The sequence below is a fragment of the Schistocerca gregaria genome, chromosome 8, assembly GCF_023897955.1.
Source record: "Schistocerca gregaria isolate iqSchGreg1 chromosome 8, iqSchGreg1.2, whole genome shotgun sequence".
NCBI lineage: Eukaryota > Metazoa > Arthropoda > Insecta > Orthoptera > Acrididae > Schistocerca > Schistocerca gregaria.
The window spans coordinates 95095632-95118439 of NC_064927.1; the positions used below are offsets into that span (position 1 = coordinate 95095632).

General features: G+C 42.8%; 1 long non-coding RNA gene across 1 annotated transcript in view; it reads left to right on the forward strand.

The window, feature by feature from the left end:
• The first annotated feature begins 418 nt into the window (after positions 1-418).
• The window catches only part of LOC126284514 (uncharacterized), a 534021-nt gene continuing 511631 nt past the window's right edge, over positions 419-22808 (forward strand). The window contains exon 1 of the long non-coding RNA XR_007551491.1: positions 419-506. This is a non-coding gene — a long non-coding RNA (uncharacterized LOC126284514). The remainder of the gene's footprint in view (positions 507-22808) is intronic.

A 22808-nucleotide genomic window follows, 5' to 3' on the forward strand; every position in this document is an offset into this window, starting at 1 on the left:
TCAGTTTTCGAATTCGGAAAATAAATGGAAAAAAACAGTGTTTAGCGGGTCTTTTGGAACTGGTAAATCAAATAATACACGGCCTGTGGTCTTGTTCTCAGAATCAATTCTAATGGTCTCTGTGCCCCCTGCATTTGCTATGATAGACAATAAAGTTTATCCTCTGAGTACGTGGTATTCCAATAGCCGCTGTAGTTCCTATTTCATCTTCGCATCACGTGCCGCCGCTTATTTTGCAGCCTACGTGCGCGCTCGTGTCACGTCCTTACAGCCGCGAAACCCAGAGGGCGGAAGGCAGCGGATGCCAGGGAGGGAAAGCCGGTGATCGGCCACGGCGGCTGCGCGACCGGCCAGCGTATCGACCCGGCACGCCAGTACCAGCCGCCCCCTCAGGGGGGAGGGCAGTCGGCGCCGGGAAGTGAAGGTGGGCGGTCAGTGAGAGATGAGCGGCAGAAAGGTGCCAGCAGGGGCAGGGTAGGCCGCGCCGCCACACACCGCAGCACCCGGTAAGTAAGCAACACGCAGGGTAGGCTGCACAGGCACTGCCCAGGCAGCACGGCACAGACGGCTCGTTCCGGCAGGCGCAGCATAGGCTGCCCGGCACACCAGCTTCCCCAATCATTGCTGACGTTTCCTTTCCCGTCTGTTGTTATTCCGCCAAAACGAGTCGTAGGCATTATAACTGATCGACGATACGATTCTGGAGCTGTAGCTGCACTATGCACACGCCACGTGCTGGTCACACGAGTAACTTCAAAATCACTTCTGAGACTCACACCTCTATAATTGCTGTTGCTGTCTTAAATAAAGGGAACTCCACAGGAAAGAGAATTTTATATTTCTTTCTTTTATAATAAGACTGTTGTGTATTTATTCCGTGCAAACAACGTTGGTTGTGCAGACTTCAAATTCAAGTCAGTGGGCACCCTACCTTTCAGTCACTATGACATTCACAACTACAAGCCCAGACTAGTTCTTTTAGTCCTATACAGACCTTCACCTTTTTCTATAACTGTCTCGCACAAGTGTTTAAAGCACCATATGTGAGGTATTCTTAATTAATTTGACATATGTGTATCCTATGTGTTTTTGTGTCAAGGGAGAAATATCCTGTTGCTTCCACAGCATTAGAAACGGGGGCGTTAGCAGGCAAATATTTTGTTGTTTAAACCAAACGCTATTCATATATTGCTTTTCTTCGTATTTTGAAATATTTGAAGCTGATTTTAAAACAACAATGTCTTCGTCAACAGGCACATAACCTTTACTGTAATTTTATTCCCTTGCTCATGAAGACGAGTGTGAACTGACAGTGGTATATAATAACTCTTCACCAGAGAGCATTTACAAAATACATGAAAACAGTTTGTATAAAATTATAAATGTAAAATAAGTTTTCGTTTTTAGATCTGTTAAAGCACCCACTAGTAAACTGCAAATTATAAGTAAAATAAAATCATATTTATTTACGTACTGACAACTGCAAAAATGGAGCATTTCATTTTACTGAAATTAGAGTAAATAAACAGTAGGTTGGAGAGGGTGGGGGGTTGGAAGGCGAGTGCTTCGAAAGTGATGTGGATGGGGGAGTGGGAGGGGAGTAGCCTGAACCAAATGTTTGTAAAAGAGGTAGGAAGTAGTGAGTGGTGTGTGTGGTGAAGTGGAGACCTGACATGGGACATGGAGGGACACAGGAGTGTACTATTAAATCAGGAAGGCTGGGTAAATCTATGAGTAAATTACGTACTCTGGTAGGGAATGGGGTTTTTAATTTACTTTTACAAAAGATAAATCGGTAGGTTTCAACAGAATGCTGGGCGGAATGAATTGACAGATGTGGAAGGCAAGGTGCTAATCAGATATGGAAGGCGCGATGGAGTGCTTGCTGTTGAGCATTTTGAGGGAGTAGTAAAACTTTTTCTGGAGGAAAGTCCAGGTAACATTGGCATAAGACAGGATGTGTCACATTAAGAATCCATCTGTGTGAAATATTGGGGTGGGATGCAACACCATGTTCGGCTTCTTGATGGAATAATTTACCAACAGCCATATATATTGTATAAATTTCTTTTATTTTATGAAATTCTGTGCTACCAGTTTCGGCATTATACTGATGCCGTCTTCAGGCTCCACTCAGTATAATGCCGAAACTGGTAACACATAGAAGTTCATAAAATAAAATAAATTTCTGCAATATATTCGGCTGTTGGTAAATTATTACATCAAGAAGTTGATGCCAGCCGTCGTCCTGCGATCCATAATGGATCAACGATGATTCCATGTTCGACTTCTTATTAGTTTTGCTGTAGTAGGGCCTTTTTGCTAGATGGTTCGGAGGTTCGCTTTCAATGCTAATTTACAATCGAGGGTTGGTCTGAGGTGCCTATGTGTTAATGAGAAGGGTTAAAACTGTTGAGTAGATGGAAGATGCTGATAATTCGTCCTTTATTAATTGACTGCGTCTTGGATGGCTTGGCTTTAGTGAGTCACTGTTTACACTAGGAGGTAAATTGGACCAGAAGGAGTTGGAGGGACATTTGAAATTTCAGATGGTTGCAGTTTAGGGCCAGGAGTGCAGTGTACTGGAGAAGGAAGGGGGCAGCTGGTAATTTAGGCATACCTGAAATGTAGAGAACATATAAGAGTGGAGAAAGAGCCATGGGGCACGCCTGTATTGAGATGGAAGATTTTGAAGTTAGTTTTATTTATGGTTGCATAGGGAGGGTAATTGATTAGAAAGAATGACGTTAAGTTTCGAAAGGAGACTGAAATGGCATATGGGGTCATATGCGTTCCTTGGGTCAAGGGACACAAAATATGGTGATTTACGGCTATTTTCTTAGTGACGCTGTAGGTGGGTAAGGTTAAGTTGGTCATCAGAGGAGAAGTTAGGATAGAAGCCATCATGCTTCTTATGAAGGGTCAAGTGTTTGCTTAGGAGTTTTCGTTTGAGTTGGGGAGGGGAATGGATTCGAACACCTTGCTGATGGTGGATGTGTGGTTGCTGGGTCAGTAGGAGGACGTGTCAGTGGTGGGTTTGTTGCGTTTAAAGAAAAGTTTTCTACAGTAGCCTGTATGAAAGTTCAAATTGTAGAGGTGAGAAAGCTGTGTGGGTGTTCTTCCAGGTGCTAGTGCGTAATACAGTTGTGACCAGGAGCAGTGTTTCGTTTTCTTTGCTTTAATGGAGTTTTATGTTGGCTTGTGCTGTGATTGGGGTATTATGTTCTATGTAAGTCTGCAAGCTTTCGTGGCCATTTTCTGTGAAAGTATAACCTTCTGGGTTGTTAGGCTGCGTCATATTTCTTCTGCATGATCGATTTTTCGACCCATCTGATGGCATATTTTTCAGGATCTTGTGGTATCCATGGTTGACAGCATAGTCAGTGTTCAGTCAACCGTGGAAACCGTAATATCCTGAAGAAGATCCCAACAGAGGCGTCGAAATGACGATGGTATTGAAGAAATATGACGCAGCCTGAAAATAAAGATTTTGTCTATTGCGCTCTGTTTGTGGCATTTCGTATATACTGCAAAGTAGTAGTAAATGGTGAGTTAGTGATGTTTCATTCATGTACTAGGGAGCGCTTCAGAATGTGGAACTGTAAAATATTTGAAATGTAGGATGGAAAATAATTTACATCACTTAGGTTATCACTAAACTGTCGACTGTTGTGCAGCATTAGGTCGTTGGTAGTAGGGTTGTTAGCAGTGAGACGATAGGGTATTTTACAGTTTCTAGATGAGTTAATGGATAGCGTAGTGTTGAAGTTGGTGCACGTTTCGAGACATTCCCAAAATCTATGTTTGTTGTTCTTCTCGCCCTAACGCCCATGGAAAGTCACACCACTAACACCCGGTCTTGACACTCAGTGCTGTGAAATTTTTGATTTAACGTCATATGTGCCATACGATTAATGTTCATCTTTAATTATTTTCTACTTATTTTACGAAATAGTTATTACTGTCCAAAGCGTTACTAAAATATCAAGAGAACTGACTGATAGGAAGATAAATACAAATAATGGAAAAACTCATGAATGAAGTTACGTAAGCTACAGTGATTCATGAAGAAACGTTCTCGAAACAGTACAGTGTTACAGTTTATCCAGCTGAAAGCAAGAGAATGTAAACAAAAGATTCAATCATATGAAACACAATTTCCTGGTGCTGATATTATTTTGATGAGCACTTTCTTTCACACAAGAAAACTTTATACGAATTCTGGAGATTTACTCATTGTTGTACTTCCCTTGACTTCCCAGTTCATGAATACTTGTTTACTAGAGTAAATTCTGCTTTGAAAGACGGTTGTGTTGAAAAATTCTGACTTTTGTGGCTCTCAATTAATAACAGTTGGGAAAATGGTTTCTTTGCAATCGGGAATCAGTTTTATTGTTTTTGTCGTTTTGTTATGATACCAGTGAGGTAGCTTTCTTTTTAGCTGCAGTTACAGTGGCTTTTCTGGTACGTCAAATAATTTAGGTACTGCATCATATACCAGTTTCCCGTATTTCACTCTCATGGGCTCATTAGTTTGAAAGTGAAGTGAACAAAACTTCGCGTCATTGTACAAATACTCGATGTCTTTCTCCAATTCATTATGTCCTCTGCAGCATACTATTTCTTATTCTCTAAAAGAAACATTACTCTCCTATAAAACGTCAGTAGCTTATAAGAAAATCGTAAGTAAAGACTCCTGTAATGTGCTGTTTCATTCTGCTTATGTTCCTTAGGAAACCTGTAGAGTTACAAATTTGGCGTATTCTTCTTGATATTGCTTCAATTTATTTCACTACGTACTCTCGTTTTGTACAAATTAATGTAAACAATACTATTCACAGTCACTGGCTATCGCACGCGACAGAGTAGTTCATTGTCCACTTGGCACGCTTCCGTAACAAAAATGAGGAGAAATGTCACGACTGTCTGTATTACCCTGAGGTCATACCATGTTTTCGGCCATATGCTGAATAAAGCTGTATTCCTTCCGCGTGGTTACCGTATTTTCCGGCGTTCCTTTCTGCAGACTTGAGTTGCAAATGCTACTGGAAATTACAAACAGACATAATACTTTTACTAAACGAAAATTTATTTCAATAAATATATTTGCATTTCGTCAAATTTTCAAGTGTCTTTGTAATTTAAATGGCATTTGAATGTGTCATAGTCTCGTGTCTGCAGAAAGGAATGCACAGGAGGAATGTACAGAAGGAATACAGCTTGTGGACCGAGTGCAAGTCGATAAGGATAGATGGATTCCGTTTGTATGTTGTCAGATATGACTCCTGACAAGATATTTTTCCAGAAGGGAGAGTTATGAGTGATATCATGAGAGTTATTTCTGGTTTGAGTATCTACATATTCCGAGCAGGAATTGCAGTTGACATGGTAGCATTATTGGATAGCCTTTGGATTGTTGGTGGATGATGAGCGTGTAAGTGTGTCTTATAGGAGATAGTAGGATCAAGGATTTCTGCAGTGATGTGTCCTTGAAGGTTAGGAGATGTTAGGATAACATGAGGGATGCAATTGTTCTTAGACTGAGTCGGTACACCACCACCCGGAGAGGCATCAGTGAACTGAAGCCACCACTGGAGCACTACTGGAGATTATTTTGGCTACTTAGAAGTAGGGCAATACAACAGGTGGAAAAAGTTCAGAGTGTACGGGACAATAAATCATTGGGCGTGGAATGATGAGGCCAGTTGTACGCGATGGGGCAAATAATGATTGAAGTATGGTGGTGTTGAATTGCTCAGTGGGAGTACTGTGCAGGGCTATGGCTGAACAGTAATGTCCTTGTGGTGGCCGATAGCAATTCCACCGTGCTTCATGAGAAGTTGATTATTGGTGCAATTTAGTATATAAGGTTAACAGAAGTGAGGTAGGAGGCGGATTCATTGAGTATGAAGATATAGGGTATGTGTTGGAAAAGGTGATGCATTAATAAAAACCTGTTTGTTGATGGCGTGGATCTCGTGGATGAGAACATTGTACTGCTGTCGTACCATACTACAGTGTTGTGGGAGAGATTGGTGAGTGGGGTGCTGGAGGAGTTTCAATCAAAATATGAAGATGACTGATTACGAAATAAATTATTTAGTGAATGTAAGTAGCAGAATGAGATTCGTGTGTAACGTCCTGTCGATAACGACATCATCAGAGACGGAGCACAGCCTCGGATTAGGGAAGGATATCAGCTGTTTCAAAGGAACCCACCGGCATTTGCCTGTAGCGATTTAGGAAAACCTAAATCAGGATAGCCGGAGACGGATTTGAACCGTCGTCCCCCCGAATGCGAATCCAGTGTCATCGCGCTAGGTAATACAAGTAGGTCGGATGCTTACGAGAAATAAAGAACAGGCAACGAGGGTATTTGTTGGAGGGGATGTAGCCTTCGGCGTGGATGACAAGTTGAAGGAAAATATGGTGGAATCTCAACTCGTCTTCAGAAGAAAACGGGTGACCAATGAACCGTAGTTTGTTTGAGAGAAATAGTATGTCAATTGAAGTGATACGAGCTTCTGAACTCTGGTTTGGTTGGTGGAGTTTAGCCTTATGTTACGAAGAGTTATATGGTCAGTCTGGTGATAGATGTAGAAGAGATTTGGTTAATGTTTAAGGAAAAGGTTGGATGGGCAGGTAGGGGCTCTTCGTATTCTGTGACCAAGTGGTCGGTATATACGCCGCATTTTGTCGCCTGTGGGTCTGGGAATGGAGTTTTGAAGGATTATGGGTGAATAAATGATCTATTGACAATAGTGACAGTGACAGTGAAGAGTTGTACGAAGTAGGTGGGGCGTAGTTCACTGTTAATTTGGAGTGACTTTCTTCTTTCAATTACATAATGGAAACTGAATTCGGACTTTGCCCCTACGGAGGCTGGTACTGCTTAGTGCAGGTGTTTGGGGGAAAGGATGTGAAGTTGGCAAGTGATCAAAATGTAATTCGATTAGCTTTACGCACGAGTATTGGGTGAAAATCGAGTAAGATGATTTAATTATGATGGAGTATTCCCATGGTATCACTTGACTGATGGGCAAGGAAAGTATGTATTTGCAAATTCCATTTAAGAATATTTTTGAATTTAGGAATATCGAGTCAAAATTCCTGGCAGTACTGGGGATCGAACCTGGGCCCACGCATGAGAGTCTGCCGCACATAACACTCAGCTAAGGGGTCGGACTTGTGACAACCTTGCATATGATAAATCCTTTTGGGTATTGCATTAAATTTTTAAGAAATGTTGGGCTCCAGATTATACGCTGTACTATGCGACATATATATGCTAGAAAGATACGTACACAGTCTGACCAAAAGCATGTGGACGCCCGTTAGCGGCCACTAATGTGGGATGCGTTCACCCTTTGACGTTATGATGGGTGTACTCTGCTGGTGGCACTTTCAATTAGATGTCTACTAATGACAGCCCATTCGTTCTCAACAACTAGAACCAGAGAAGGTAGTGATATTGTGATATTGGTCGCTGGGGTCTGGAACGAGGTTATAACACCTACCAGAGATGTTCCATGTCCTCTGCGCATGACAGTCCATTTCAGGAATGTTGGACCACTGCCTCGCAGATGCTGCAGTCACGCTGATACAAGAAATCTCGTCTCCGAGCATTTCCGTTACAGTACACACTGCACAGTGCCATAAAATGTGTTCACATTCTTATGCACTGTAGCCACGGAAAACACCCCCCACATCGCAACACCAGCTCTTCTGTCTTCACTGTTGGTGCTTCACATTATGACTAGCAACCTTCTCCAGGCATTGGCCGAGCCCAAACGCTGCCACGTATTGCTGCAGGGGATACGGCGATCCTTCACTCCGAGTCACTCGTTCCCAGCTGGCCGCTGCCCAGTGGCGTCACCCTTTACACACCCTCAAGCACAGTGTGAAGCACTGACTACCAAAATGTGTCGCTTATGAGGACCATTCGACCACATTCTTTTTAACTCCCCGTGCACAGTCACGTGCTAGCTGGACTGATGGCAGTATTTTGGAACCCTTCCACTGATTTCGTGAGATTTGTTGCAGTGACCTTTCACCGTGCTCAACGGTCACCGTCCGTCACTACATGAGGTACGCCTGTTCTCGATGTAACTGTAATTTTTTTCCGTGCTTCCACTTCACAGTTATATCACCAACAGACGACTTGGACAGCTTTGGAACAGCTTAAATATCTCTGATGTGTTTGCTGATCGATCCATTCTGTCGCTACTTTTTCTCTTCCGTCGTCACAACACTCCTTGACACCTTTTCGCAGACAAGATCAGCTCTTGTATCGTCTAGTGGCCAGTTCAGCATTACACAGGTATGTTCAAATGCTTCTGAACAGTCTGTGATTCAGGCAAAATATGAAAATTTACTCTGAGAAATATAGACGTCAGTGTTTAAAAAATAGTTTTCATTCGATTATAAATGTTCGTAAACATACAATGGAAAAAGTACATTAGTGCCATTGGGTGAAAATGAATTATTGGGTGGCATCTCAGATAAGAACGACCAGGCAATATGCCTTATTACATAGAACAGTGTGTGGCAATTTTAGTAATAATCAGAAAATACGTATTAGTTTGTATTTAAATATTAAAATACTCTATAAACGCAACTGCAAAGATTCAGAGTCTATCAAGAACGACTCAAAGAGATCTGATACTGAATCATACAACAAACATCGAAAGTAAAATGTGGGATTGTAGGTAACCGTACACGCTAAGTGTTCTATGAACTGTCACTCTCCGAAAGACAGACACTGATTATTTGCATGGTATGATGCCATGGAATATGTTGAAAAGTGTTCTCCTCTTACGTCTGGCCTTTTCAATTATCAACTTTGTTGTATCTTTAAGCAACTGGATGAAAATGTCTATGTCTTTCAGTGCATTTATTCTCCCACATTTGTCGCCTAATATGAAATATTTGCAGGTTATTATTTATATGTGTCGCACTATGTTTGTCATTTTATAAGTGTTTTTTAAAAGGCGAGTGCTTATGATTCGTAAATTCTCCCGTTCGTCCTGTCACTTTTTTTATCACAGTCAGCACATTACAACATGTAGATTGCTGAGTTTGATATGTGTAAGGGCCCTACGTCTGAGATCTGAAGTCTAGTATAGTGCATCGACAACTGGTGCCTCTCGGCATGTACAGGGTGGATAAAAACAGTCTCTAAAGCTTGTAAGGCTGTAGATTGTGCAAATAAATAATTGTTAAGCGAAATATTCAATACCTTGCGTCTTTTTCGAGTTAATTAGCATTGAATTTAAGCAACCAGGTGGCTGATGCAAAGATTCTAGCTGTCCACCAGACACGATGTCGCCAGTTGTCTTATTTGTTTGGTTTCCTAAAATCGAACATTAGAGTAATGTAAAAATTGGACATGGAACGTTGTTAAGGATCGAACCAGAGCCAAATGTTGAGCGGTCTTGTGCGCTGTCATCACGCCCTGAGAATAACTCTATATGTCAGGCTGGTTGAATTTGGGCGCATAACGGCCTGGTTGGCTAACTTCAGTGCCAATTAACTTGGAAACGGCGCAACGTATCGAATGTTTTCCTTAACAATTATTTCCCAGTACAACCTACCCCGCAATAGCATTACAAGCTTTCGAGGGTTTTTTCCGTAACAGCTCTGCTCATCGTCTCACCATCTTATCACCAACACTGGTCTGAAAATGGACTATTAAGACTGAAACTGGTCACCAGCAACAAAATAAACCATCAATTCCGACAAGGAACGATTATTTTCATTAGAATTGTTAACTGTCAGCTAAAACGTGCTATACATATCGATTTGCATTCCAAGATGGCTGAAAGCATTCGTTCAACAAGACAGTGCGATGTACTCCAACAGGCTCTGAATTCAAAAATTGCATTTAAAAAATACTCGGTCTGTCCATGGTAGTTCCAGTACTGCTTAAATAGTGTAGGAGAAATGGTATTGAACGGTTAGAGAAAACGTTGGGCAATATATTTCGAAGAAAGCGTAATATCGTATTTTAAAAAAAAGCACATATACATCTACGTCTACATGATTACTGTGCAGTTCAAAATTAAGTGCCTGATAGTGAGTTCATCGAACCACCTTGAAGCTGCTTTTCTATCTTTCCACTTTCAACAGCTCGCAGGAAAAACGAACACTTCATTCTTTCTGTACGAGCTCTGATTTCTCTTATTTTATTATGATGATAATTTATTCCTATGTAGGTGGGCGACAACAAAATATTTTCGCCTCTGAGGAGAAATTTGGTGATTTCAATTACATGAGACGATTCTGCCGCTACGAAACATGCGTTTTTTTTATGATTGGCACCCCAATCCGCATATCATATCCGTGATTCCCTCCCGTATTTCGCTATAATAATTAACTAGCTGTAGTTCTCTGAACTTTTTCATGTTCTCCGAAAATCCTGTGTGAGGCGGGTAGCACACCGCATAGGGAAACTCCAGAAGAGGGAGGACAAGCGTTGTGAAAGCAGTCATTTTAGCAGACCTGTCGCATTTTCTCAGTGTTCTGCTAATAAAGCGTAGTCTGTCGGTTGCTTTACCCAAACCGTTATCTATGTAACTGTTCCAACTTAAGTTATTCGTAATTGTAATCACAAAGTATACAGTTGAATTTACAGCCTTTAGACTTCAGTGATTTATCGTGTGACCGAAATTTAGTCGATGTCTTTTGCTACTCATGTGGAGGACTTCACATTTCCGTTATTTCGAATCAATTACTACTTTTCGCATCGCACAGATATATTCTCTAAATGACTGATCGTTTCATGACTATAAGACGGTAAATTATAGCATTATCTGCAAATATTTTCAAGAGTACTACACAGATTGTCTCCTGAATCGTTTATGAAGATCAGGAACAGCCGAGGGGCTAAAACTTTCCTTTAGAAACGACAAATATTTTCTCTGTTTTACTCGATCACTTTCATCAATTACTACAAACTGTGAACTTTCCAACAGGAAATCATGAAGTCTGTAGCACAACTGAGAGGATAGTTCATAGGCAACCAATTTGATTAGGAGTCACGTGTGAAGTACGGTGTCAAAATCTTTTCGGAAATTTAAAAATATGGAGTTGGCATCCCTTGTCAATAGCATTTATTACTTCGTGACAATATATAGCTGGTTGTGTTTCAAAAGACCGATATTTTCCGAAACCGTGTTGGCTCTATGTCGTTGAATCCCCTTCTCCGATGTAACTCATAGTCTTCGAACATATTATATCTTCCAAAACCCTGCTGCAGGTATATGAGTCTGTAATTCGGTGGATTACTCCTTTTTACTTTCTTCGGTATTGGTGTGACTTGTGGAGCTTTCCAGTCTTTAGGTACGGATCTTTCAACGGGCGTACGTTGCATATTATTGTTAAATGCGGAGCTATTGCATCGGCTTACTCTGTGAGGAAACTGACTGTTATACAATATGGACCGTAGGCCTTGCCTTTATTAAGTGACTTAAGTTGCTTTGCTACACCGAAGATATCTGTTTTTAAGTTACTCATGTTAGCAGTTGTTCTTGTTTCGAAATGAGGAATATTTACTTCTTCTTCTTTGGTAACCGTATTTAATAAATGTGCTTTAAAGGCACTGTCACCAGTAACGTCACCATTGTTATCCCGCAGTGAAGGTATTGGTTGTGTCTTTCCGCTGGCGTACTTTGCATACGACCAGACTCTCCTTGGATTTTCTGTCAAATTTCGAGACAGAGTTTCACTGTGGAAAGAATTAAAAGCACCTCGTACGGACGTTCACGCTTCTGTAAAACTTGTCCAATCTGAAGGGTTTTGCGTTCTTTTAAATTTAACACGCTGTTGTTCGTTGCTTTCGCAACAGTGTTCTGATCTGTTTTGTGTTCCATTGGCCATCAATAGCATCTCTTATTAATTTATTTGGTATATGCCTCTCCACAGCCGTAACTAACTTTTGTGTCTTCGCTACTTCTCCATTTTGAGGGAAAAGATCCCAGTACATTTTAACCTTCCTAGGGGTCATCTCGCGACGTTGCCCCACAGTGCGTTACGCAGGTATCGCATTCACACGTACACTGCCTGACGAAAGGTTATGCACCCAGAAGACATGGGCGGATGACAATGGCACTTCCTACAAGTGTACACCATAGGTGGTTTGAAAATGGTCAGAGTTAGATTTCTCTGTGACGTGTACAACGACCACCAGAGTGTTAGCTTTGGTGTTATTACCCCGCCTGGGTGGGTATGGAAGGGATGCAAACAGCGTCACTTGTTAAGTGATAATATCAGTACCTGATACAGTTTGAAAGCGGCTTCATTGGGGGCTCCATGTGGTTGGCTGGTGGAATCGTGTAAGATCCAGACTTGTAGGGCATTCGGACGTCCCAGTGGCTCGATGTTGAACTGTATGGGAACGTCCTGGCAAGTATGTTCGTTGTCAAGGTTCACATCGTAACCTCCTCACATCTGCGCCGCCGTCCGAGTAAAAGGAAGAGGTCCCCGGCAACACTCAAAGTAGCTGGTTGCCGTCTCATGCGCAGGCTGCAGTTACCACCACGATACAAAGGGCTGTTTCTGGAGAAGCGCCGTGACCGGGAAACGTGTCCGAGATCAGCTCGAACATCATCTCCGTTCCAGCGCCAGTATCCAGGATAGAAAGGACCTGTTAAAACAGTTGTGGACGAGTTTGCCTTTGCCTCAGGAGAGGATACATCGGATTAACGTCACTGTTCCCAGCCGAAGGAGTGCAAGGCAGAGGGTGAACGACGTCTTACCACCACGTACTTCCACGTTCTTTGTAAATCTATTTTACAATAACTGAAACAGCATCACATAATCTCTCAACGTGTGAAGTTCTATTTCGTTTCCGCCTCCACTTACGCGTGTTTCTTTTTGTCAGGCAGTGTATATAACGTTTTTGTATTCTTTTGTTTTATTCGCAGCGAATCACTCCCGCATACTGTCTCGACGTGCATACAGCAGCGATTTAGCGCGTTCTCTTGCAGAATATCTTACACCACATTCTCCAGTTTACGACTAAGAAGGGGAGGCCACAACGTTTGTAACGCGGATTTACTGTAAACTTCGTACACTCGTAATAGGACAACAAAATATGTAAGCAGTAGCGCGTACTTCTCAAGTGTAACTGAGAAAATCGCAAGATTTTTCTGGTCGTCAAATATATATCTGTGAGCGGTCATTTTAACCATAAAGCAGCTGCAGCTGAGTGATGCCGGCACGGTAGCTCAGCGTGTTTGGTCACAGCGTTAGCTTCCCTTTCTAATAAAAAAACTGTGCGAACGGATTACTTGTATTTTCCCCATTATATCAATTGTAATGTAAATAATAAAGAAAATGAACGTGTTGAAAATAAAAAATAACTGAAGAACGGAACTCGATCCAGCTACCCAGCGGCTTGAACGCCAACACTAAAAAAAAAAATTTTCTTCTACATTTTTCTTTGAATTTGTTCAGGGTGGACGTCTGATGACACCCGTCAAGTTTGGATCCGTTCGCTCAGTTTTTTTTATTATAAAGGGTAGCTAATGCTCTCACCGAACACGCTGAGCTACCGTATCGGCACCGCTCGGCTGCAGCCGCTTTATGGTAAAAACGCTTGAGAAGTACGTGCTACTGCTTACATATTTTGTTGTCCTCGTGGAGACTACGAGTGTACGAAGTTTGCAGTAAATCCGCGTTCCAAACGTTGTGGCCTCCCCTTGTAAGTTTATGTTCTGTGCGTTTATTAGCGACACTTGCTTACCGAGAACAACAGTAGTAGTCTCATCTTCAATTCTTCTGTACGTTAGCAATTCGAGGATGGCGTCTCATACCAAACTCATTGCAGAAATTGTTGTGAATATGAATTTCCGGAATTTACGTTATATCGATCGGAACTATTCCGTCGCTTATGAAATCTGAACGTCTTACGTTAAAACCCCCTATCATTTCTAACCCATAAAATACGGAAGTGATATTTGTGAGTGATAAACTTAGCGGTTTCGGGTAGCATTGTCTTCACATAAGTGACAGTTCAAATTACAATGTACATCGCAGAATGTGTTACCCTCTAGTCCCTTCAGCAGGTTCGTACATTGCGGGTAAACATGTCTCTTTGATTTGTGATGCTCTGAAAATAAATTCTTGGGTACATGGATTTTTCAAGAGCGACAACACAAAACATAATTCGTTTAAATTCAAAAAGATTGTTCACTCTTCGCTCAACTTCGATGACTACACGTATTTAATCATCCCTGTGAAATCGTAGGCCTTAAATTAATGTATTGTATTATAAAATGTTTTTTCCTTGAAGTGATTTCTCTACTATCCGCTACTACGTCAGGAGGATTTTGAATTTTGTTCATGAAAATTTTAACCTGCCTGCAAAAATAAACACACGCCGTTGCCTGATCCTCGCCGCTAGCGTGGCAGTCACGAAGCTTAGCCACTGCGCTAGGTTTCATGCGGCTAAAAATGACTGACACTGCTGGTACAGGAGATACCAGTACAATTTTCGATTGTTGCGTCAACAGCTGCTAGTCATGTACTGACGACAAGTCTCTTCAAAATCCGTTACGAACAGGTCTAATGGTCTCCTCGTTAACCCGTTCGTTTCATCACGGCCGAGCCATGCTGCTAATGTGTCATCAGCGAAGTCTCGGCATAAACGTAGCCTAACTGGACCAGCAGGAAACTGCAAAGAGACTGTAATTGGATCGTCTCACGCCTGAGAGACTTCAACTGTCCGCCGCCAGCCGACCGGGCTGCACATCCCTTGCGGCGTGCCGTACCACAGTCGGCTCGTCGCCGCGGCGCGGCGCTGCCATCGCTCGACTGGCACCCGCACATTAGTGCTCTCTGGTACGCACTTCTGATCTACTACCTGCTGCCACGCAGCGTGTACGAGTGTACGACTGTATCTGTAGATAAGTACACTGCCGGGGAAAACGTTAGTACACATCGGAAGACAGCGTCTACTTATATCCGATGACGGCACACAAAACCTGAGCCAGTGGTTCCCAATCTGTTCCCAACGTGGGGCGCCGGCTGGGATGGCCGTGCGGTTCTAGGCGCTACAGTCTGGAACCCAGCGACGCTAAGGTCGCAGGTTCGAATCCTGCCACGGGCATGGATATATGTAATGTCCTTAAGTTAGCTAGGTTTAATTAGTTCTGAGTTCTAGTCGACTGATGACCTCAGAAGTTAAGTCGCATAGTGATCAGAGCCATTTGAACCCAAACCGGGGCAACAACCCCCTGAGGGATAAAATAAAAATTTCGGAAGAATAAAATTTAAAAGAATGAGTTCTGTTTCAGTCACGAAATTAAATTATTTTCAAAAGATCATCACTATTATACAATGTTGTAAAACTAATAATGATTATATAAGTTATCAATTGTTATATAAAGTCATCAATTGTTACTTTTCCTCAATTAGCAGCATAAAGATAGTGGAGGTTACAGGTTCCTTACGTAATAGACCCAATACATACATATGTTGTGCTTTGTTCAGTACATCGTTGATGATAAAAGTGAGGCATAGACCTAACAAACGCTAAATATTTTAAGAAAATATTTCTACGAGTTGTGTATAGTACCTACAGTAGTCCAGGAACTGCTCCATTACTTGCTTTGAAACAGATAACTGAATGAATTGACAGCAAGATGCAGCAGTAACTACATAAAGGGTACTATAGTACTATACACAATATTACTATTATCATATTATTACTCCTATTACGATTGCCAGCTGTTGTGGATACGCCATTCTAGGCACTTCAGTCCGAAACCACGCTACTACGGTCACAGGTTCGCATCCTGCCTTCGGCACGCATGTGTGGGATATCCTTAGATTATTTAGGTTTAAGTAGTTCCAAGTCTAGGAGACTGATGACCTCAGATGTTAAGCCCAATACTGTGTTCAGACACAAAGCATTAAAAGCCCAAAGCCTTGCAATTACTGCCAGGTCAGAAGTAAGGAGTGCAGCAATCAAGTGATTTAGGAACCGTAAATATAGTGCACACGTTTTAAATTGGATGATTTTAAATGGGGTTGCAGTGTGCAGGTCAAGCAAATGCCACAATAGACAGGAGCAACGCAGGATTGCGATGTTTTGTGCCTCACTATGGACAGTTAGCTCCTTTTCCAGAAAAGGAGTTGTAAGTAGAACTTGCGATACACACAAGAGAGGAGTAATGAAGGGATAAGAAGTTTTACATCTACCCTCACTGTGTACAGGTAGCTTCTTTTTCTGACAAGGATTTGTGGACAGCCATTGCGATGCACACTAGATACGAGTAATGTAGGAATGGGTGTTTAGTGTGTAACTTCATTTTGTATGGTTACCTTCCTTTCGTCACAAAGAGTTGTGGATAGCATTTGTGATGCACACTAAAGAGGAGTAAAGCCAGGACGAGTTGTTTTGTGTCTACTGTCTCTGTGGAAAGTCTCCTTCCTTTTATGGGAAGGAGTTGTGGGTAGCACATTTGAAGCACACTAGAGTGGAGTAAGGCAGGGATGAGTTGTTTTGTGTCTACCCTCTCTGTGGATAGTTAGAATTCTTTTGTGAGGAGTAGCACTTGCGTTGCAGACTATAGAAGAGTGATGCAGGGATCAGATGTTTTGTGTCTACCCTCCCTGTGGAGGGTTAACCTCCTTTTATAAGAAGTAGTTGTTGGTAGCATTTGTGATGCACACTAGAGAGAAGTAATGCACGGATGGGATGTTTTGTGTCTAGCCTCCCTGTGGATAGGTAGCTCTCTTTTCACAAAAGGAGTTGTGGGTAGCATATGCGATGAACACTAGAGAGGAGTAATGCATGGATGGGATGTTTTGTGTCTATCCTCCCTGTGGATAGGTAACTTTCTTTTCTGAGAAGGAGTTGTGGGTAGCATTTGCGATGCACACTAGAGAGGAGTAATGCATGGATGGAATAATTTGTGTCTAGACTCCCTGTGGATAGGTAGGTTTCTTTTCTGAGAAGGAGTTATGGGTAGCATTTGCGATGTGCACTAGAGAGGAGTAATGCACAGATGGGATGTTTTGTGTCTAGCCTCCCTGTGGATAGGTAGCTCTCTTTTCTGAAAAGGAGTTCTGGTTAGCATTTGCGATGAACACTAGAGAGGAGTAATGCATGATTGGGATGTTTTGTGTCTAGCTTCCCTATGGATAGGTAGCTTTCTTTTCTGAGATGGAGTTGTGGGCAGCATTTGCGATGTGTACTAGAGAGGAGTAATGCACATATGGGATGTTTTGTGTCTAGCCTCCCTGTGGTTAGGTGGCTTTCTTTTCTGAGAAGGAGTTGTGGGTAGCATTTGCGATGCACACTAGAGAGGAGTAATGCACTGATGGGATGTTTTGTGTCTAGCCTCCCTGTGGATAGGTAGCTTTCTTTTCCGAGAAGGAGTTGTGGGTAGCATTTGCGATGCACACTAGAGAGGAGTAATGCACGGATGGGATGGTTTGTGTCTAGTTACCCTGTGGATACATAGTTATCTTTTCTAAGAAGGAGTTGTGGGTAGCATTTCCGATGCACACTAGAGAGGAGTCATGCACAGATGGGATATTTTGAGTCTAGCCTCACTGTAGATAGGTAGCTTCCTTTTCTGAGAAGGAGTTGTGGGTAGCATTTGCGATGCACACTAGAGAGGAGTAATGCACGGATGGGATGTTTTGTGTCTAACCTCCGTGTGGATAGATAGCTTTCTTTTCTGAGAAGGAGTTGTGGGTACCATTTGCGATGTGCACTAGAGAGGAGTAATGCACGGATTAGATGTTTAGTGTCTAGCCTCCCTGTGGATAGGTAGCTTTCTTTTCTGAGCAGGAGTTGTAGGTAGAATTTGCGATGCACACTAGAGAGGAGAAATGCACGGATGAGAAGTGTTGTGTCTAGCCTAGCTGTGGATAAGTAGCCTTCTTTTCTGAGAAACGGTTGAGGGTAGCATTTGCGAAGCAAACTATAAAGGAGTAATGCACAGATGGAATGTTTTGTGTCTAGCTTCCCTGTGGATAGGTAGCTATCTTTTTTGAGAAGGAGTTGTGGGTAGAATTTGCGATGCACACTAGAGAGGAGTAATGCACGGATGGGACGTTTTGGGTCTAGCCTCCGCGTGGGTAGATGGCCTTCTTTTATGAGGAAGAGTTGAGGGTAGCATTTGCGATGCCCACTAGAGAGGAGTATTGCGCTGATGGCATGTTTTGTGTCTAGCCTCCCTGTGGATAGGTAGCTCTCTTTTCTGAAAAGGAGTTGTGGGTAGCATTTGCGATGCACACTAGAGAGGAGTAATGCATGGATGGAATAATTTGTGTCTAGACTCCCTGTGGATAGGTGGGTTTCTTTTCTGAGAAGGAGTTATAGGTAGCATTTGCGATGTGCACTAGAGAGGAGTAATGCACAGATGGGATGTTTTGTGTCTAGCCTCCCTGTGGATAGGTAGCTCTCTTTTCTGAAAAGGAGTTGTGGTTAGCATTTGCGATGAACACTAGAGGGGAGTAATGCATGATTGGGATGTTTTGTGTCTAGCTTCCCTATGGATAGGTAGCTTTCTTTTCTGAGATGGAGTTGTGGGCAGCATTTGCGATGTGTACTAGAGAGGAGTAATGCACATATGGGATGTTTTGTGTCTAGCCTCCCTGTGGTTAGGTGGCTTTCTTTTCTGAGAAGGAGTTGTGGGTAGCATTTGCGATGCTCACTAGAGAAGAGTAATGCACGGATAAGATGTTTTGTGTCTAGCCTAGCTGTGGGTAGGTAGCTTTCTTTTCTGAGACGGAGTTGTGGGTAGCATTTGCGATGCACACTAGAGAGGACTAATGCACTGATGGGATGTTTAGTGTCTAGCCTCCCTGTGGATAGGTAGCTCTCTTTTCTGAAAAGGAGTTGTGGGTAGCATTTGCGATGGACACTAGAGAGGAGTAATGCATGGATGGAATAATTTGTGTCTAGACTCCCTGTGGATAAGTGGGATTCTTTTCTGAGAAGGAGTTATGGGTAGCATTTGCGATGTGCACTAGAGAGGAGTAATGCACAGATGGGATGTTTTGTGTCTAGCCTCCCTGTGGATAGGTAGCTCTCTTTTCTGAAAAGGAGTTGTGGTTAGCATTTGCGATGAACACTAGAGAGGAGTAATGCATGATTGGGATGTTTTGTGTCTAGCTTCCCTATGGATAGGTAGCTTTCTTTTCTGAGATGGAGTTGTGGGCAGCATTTGCGATGTGTACTAGAGAGGAGTAATGCACATATGGGATGTTTTGTGTCTAGCCTCCCTGTGGTTAGGTGGCTTTCTTTTCTGAGAAGGAGTTGTGGGTAGCATTTGCGATGCACACTAGAGAGGAGTAATGCACTGATGGGATGTTTTGTGTCTAGCCTCCCTGTGGATAGGTAGCTTTCTTTTCCGAGAAAGAATTGTGGGTAGCATTTGCGATGCACACTAGAGAGGAGTAATGCACGGATGGGTTGGTTTGTGTCTACTTACCCTGTGGATACATAGTTATCTTTTCTAAGAAGGAGTTGTGGGTAGCATTTGCGATGCACACTAGAGAGGAGTAATGCACGGATGGGATGTTTTGTGTCTAGCCTCCGTGTGGATAGATAGCTTTCTTTTCTGAGAAGGAGTTGTGGGTACCATTTGTGATGTGCACTAGAGAGGAGTAATGCACGGATTAGATGTTTAGTGTCTAGCCTCCCTGTGGATAGGTAGCTTTCTTTTCTGAGAAGGAGTTGTAGGTAGAATTTGCGATGCACACTAGAGAGGAGTAATGCACGGATGAGAAGTGTTGTGTCTAGCCTAGCTGTGGATAAGTAGCCTTCTTTTCTGAGAAACGGTTGAGGGTAGCATTTGCGAAGCAAACTAGAAAGGAGTAATGCACAGATGGAATGTTTTGTGTCTAGCTTCCCTGTGGATAGGTAGCTATCTTGTTTGAGAAGGAGTTGTGGGTAGAATTTGCGATGCACACTAGAGAGGAGTAATGCACGGATGGGACGTTTTGTGTCTAGCCTCCACGTGGATAGATGGCCTTCTTTTATGAGAAAGAGTTGAGGGTAGCATTTGCGATGCCCACTAGAGAGGAGTATTGCGCTGATGGCATGTTTTGTGTCTAGCCTCCCTGCGGATAGGTAGCTATCTTTTCTGAGAAGGTGTTGTGGGTAGCATTTGTGATGCACACTAGAGAGGAGTAATGCACAGATGGGATGTTTTGTGTCTAGCCACCCTGTGGATATGTAGTTTTCTTTTCTGAGAAGGAGTTGTGGGTAGCATTTGCGATGCTCACTAGAGAGGAGTAATGCACGAATAGGATGTTTTGTGTCTAGCCTAGCTGTGGATAGGTAGCTTTCTTTTCTGAGAAAGAGTTGTGGGTTTCATTTGCGATGCACACTAGGGAGTAGAAATGCACGGATGGGATGTTTTGTGTCTAGCCTCAATGTGGATAGGTAGCCTTCTTTTCTGAGAAAGGGTTGAGGGTAGCATTTGCGATGCATACTAGAGAGGAGAAATGCACGGATGGGATGTTTTGTGTCTAGCTTCCCTGTGGATAGGTAGCTATCTTTTCTGAGAAGGAGTTGTGGGTAACATTTCCGATGCTTACTAGAGAGGAGTAATGCACTGATGGGACGTCTTGAATCTAGCCTTCCTATGAATAGGTAGCTATCTTTTCTGAGAAGGAGTTGTGGGTAGCATTTGCGATGCACATTAACGAGGAGTAATGCACGGATGGGGTGTTATTTGTCTAGCTTGCCTGTGGATAAGTAGCTATCTTTTCTGAGACGGAGTTGTGGGAAGCATTTGCGATGTGTACTAGAGAGGAGTAATGCACATATGGGATGTTTTGTGTCTAGCCTCCCTGTGGTTAGGTGGCTTTCTTTTCTGAGAAGGAGTTGTGGGTAGCATTTGCGATGCACACTAGAGAGGAGTAATGCACTGATGGGATGTTTTGTGTCTAGCCTCCCTGTGTAGATAGGTAGCTTTCTTTTCTGAGAAGGAGTTGTGGGTAGCATTTGCGATGCACACTAGAGAGGAGTAATGCACGGATGGGATGGTTTGTGTGTAGTTACCCTGTGGATACATAGTTATCTTTTCTAAGAAGGAGTTGTGGGTAGCATTTCCGATGCACACTAGAGAGGAGTCATGCACAGATGGCATATTTTGAGTCTAGCCTCCCTGTGGATAGGTAGCTTCCTTTTCTGAGAAGGAATTATGGGTAGCATTTTCGTAGCACGATAGAGAGGAGTAATGCACAGCTGCGATATTTTGTCTCCAGCCCCCTGTGGATAGTTAGCTTTCTTTTCTGAGAGGAAGTTGTGGGTAGCATTTTCGATGCACACTAGAGAGGAGTAATGCACGGGTGGTACGTTTTGTGTCTAGCCTCCATGTGGATAGTTAGCTTTCTTTTCTGAGAAGGGGTTGTGGGTAGAATTTGCGATGCACACTAGAGAGGAGTAATGCACGGATGGGATATTTTGAGTCTAGCCTCCCTGTGGATAGGTCGCTTCCTTTTCTGAGAAGGAATTATGGGTAGCATTTGCGTTGCACACTAGAGAGGAGTAATGCACGGATGGGATGTTTTGTGTCTACATGTGGATAGATAGCTTTCTTCTCTGAGAAGGAGTTGTGGGTAGCATTTGCGATGTGCACTAGAGAGGAGTAATGCACGGATGGGATGTTTTGTGTCTAGCCTCCCTGTGGATAGGTAGCTTCCTTTTCTGAGAAGGAGATGTAGGTAGAATTTGCGATGCACACTAGAGAGGAGTAATGCACGGATGGGATGTGTTGTGTCTAGCCTAGCTGTGGATAAGTAGCTTTCTTTTCTGAGATAAAGTTGTGGGTATCACTTAAGATGCACGATAGAGAGGAGTAATGCACGGCTGCGATATTTTGTGTCAAGCCCAGTGTGGATAGGTAGCTTTCTTTTCTGAGAAGAAGTTGTGGGTAGCATTTTCGATGCACACAAGAGAGGAGTAATGCACGGATGGGACGTTTTGTGTCTAGCCTCCATGTGGATAGGTGGCCTTCTTTTATGAGAAAGAGTTGAGGGTAGCATTTGCGATGCTCACTAGAGAGGAGTAATGCACGGATAAGATGTTTTGTGTCTATCCTCCCTGTGGATAGGTAGCTTTCCTTTCTTAGAAGGAGTTGTGGGTAACATTTGCTTTGCACAGTAGGGAGTAGTATGCACGGATGGGATGTTTTGTGTCTAGCTTCACTGTGGATAGGTAGCTATCTTTTTTGAGAAGGAGTTTTGGGTAGCATTTGCAATGCACACTAGAGAGGAGTAATGCACGTATGGTATGTTTTGTGTCTAGCCTTCCTGAGGATAAATAGCTTTCTTTTATGAGAAGGAATTGTGAGTAACATTTGCGATGCTCACTAGAGAGGAGTATTGCACGGATGGGACGTCTTGTATCTAGCTTTCCTGTGAATAGGTAGCTATCTTTTCTGAGAAGGAGTTGTGGGTAGCGTTTGCGATGCCCACTAGAGAGGAGTATTCTGCTGATGGCATGTTTTGTGTCTAGCCTCCCTGTGGATAGGTAGCTATCTTTTCTGAGAAGGAGTTGTGTGTAGCATTTGTGATCCACACTAGAGAGGAGTAATGCACAGATGGGATGTTTTGTGTCTAGCCTCCCTGTGGATATGTAGTTTTCTTTTCTGAGAAGGAGTTGTGGGTAGCATTTGCGATGCTCACTAGAGAGGAGTAATGCACGGATAAGATGTTTTGTGTCTAGCCTAGCTGTGGATAGGTAGCTTTCTTTTCTGAGAAGAAGTTGTGGGTAGCATTTGCGATGCACACTAGGGAGTAGAAATGCACGGACGGGATGTTTTGTGTCTAGCCTCAAT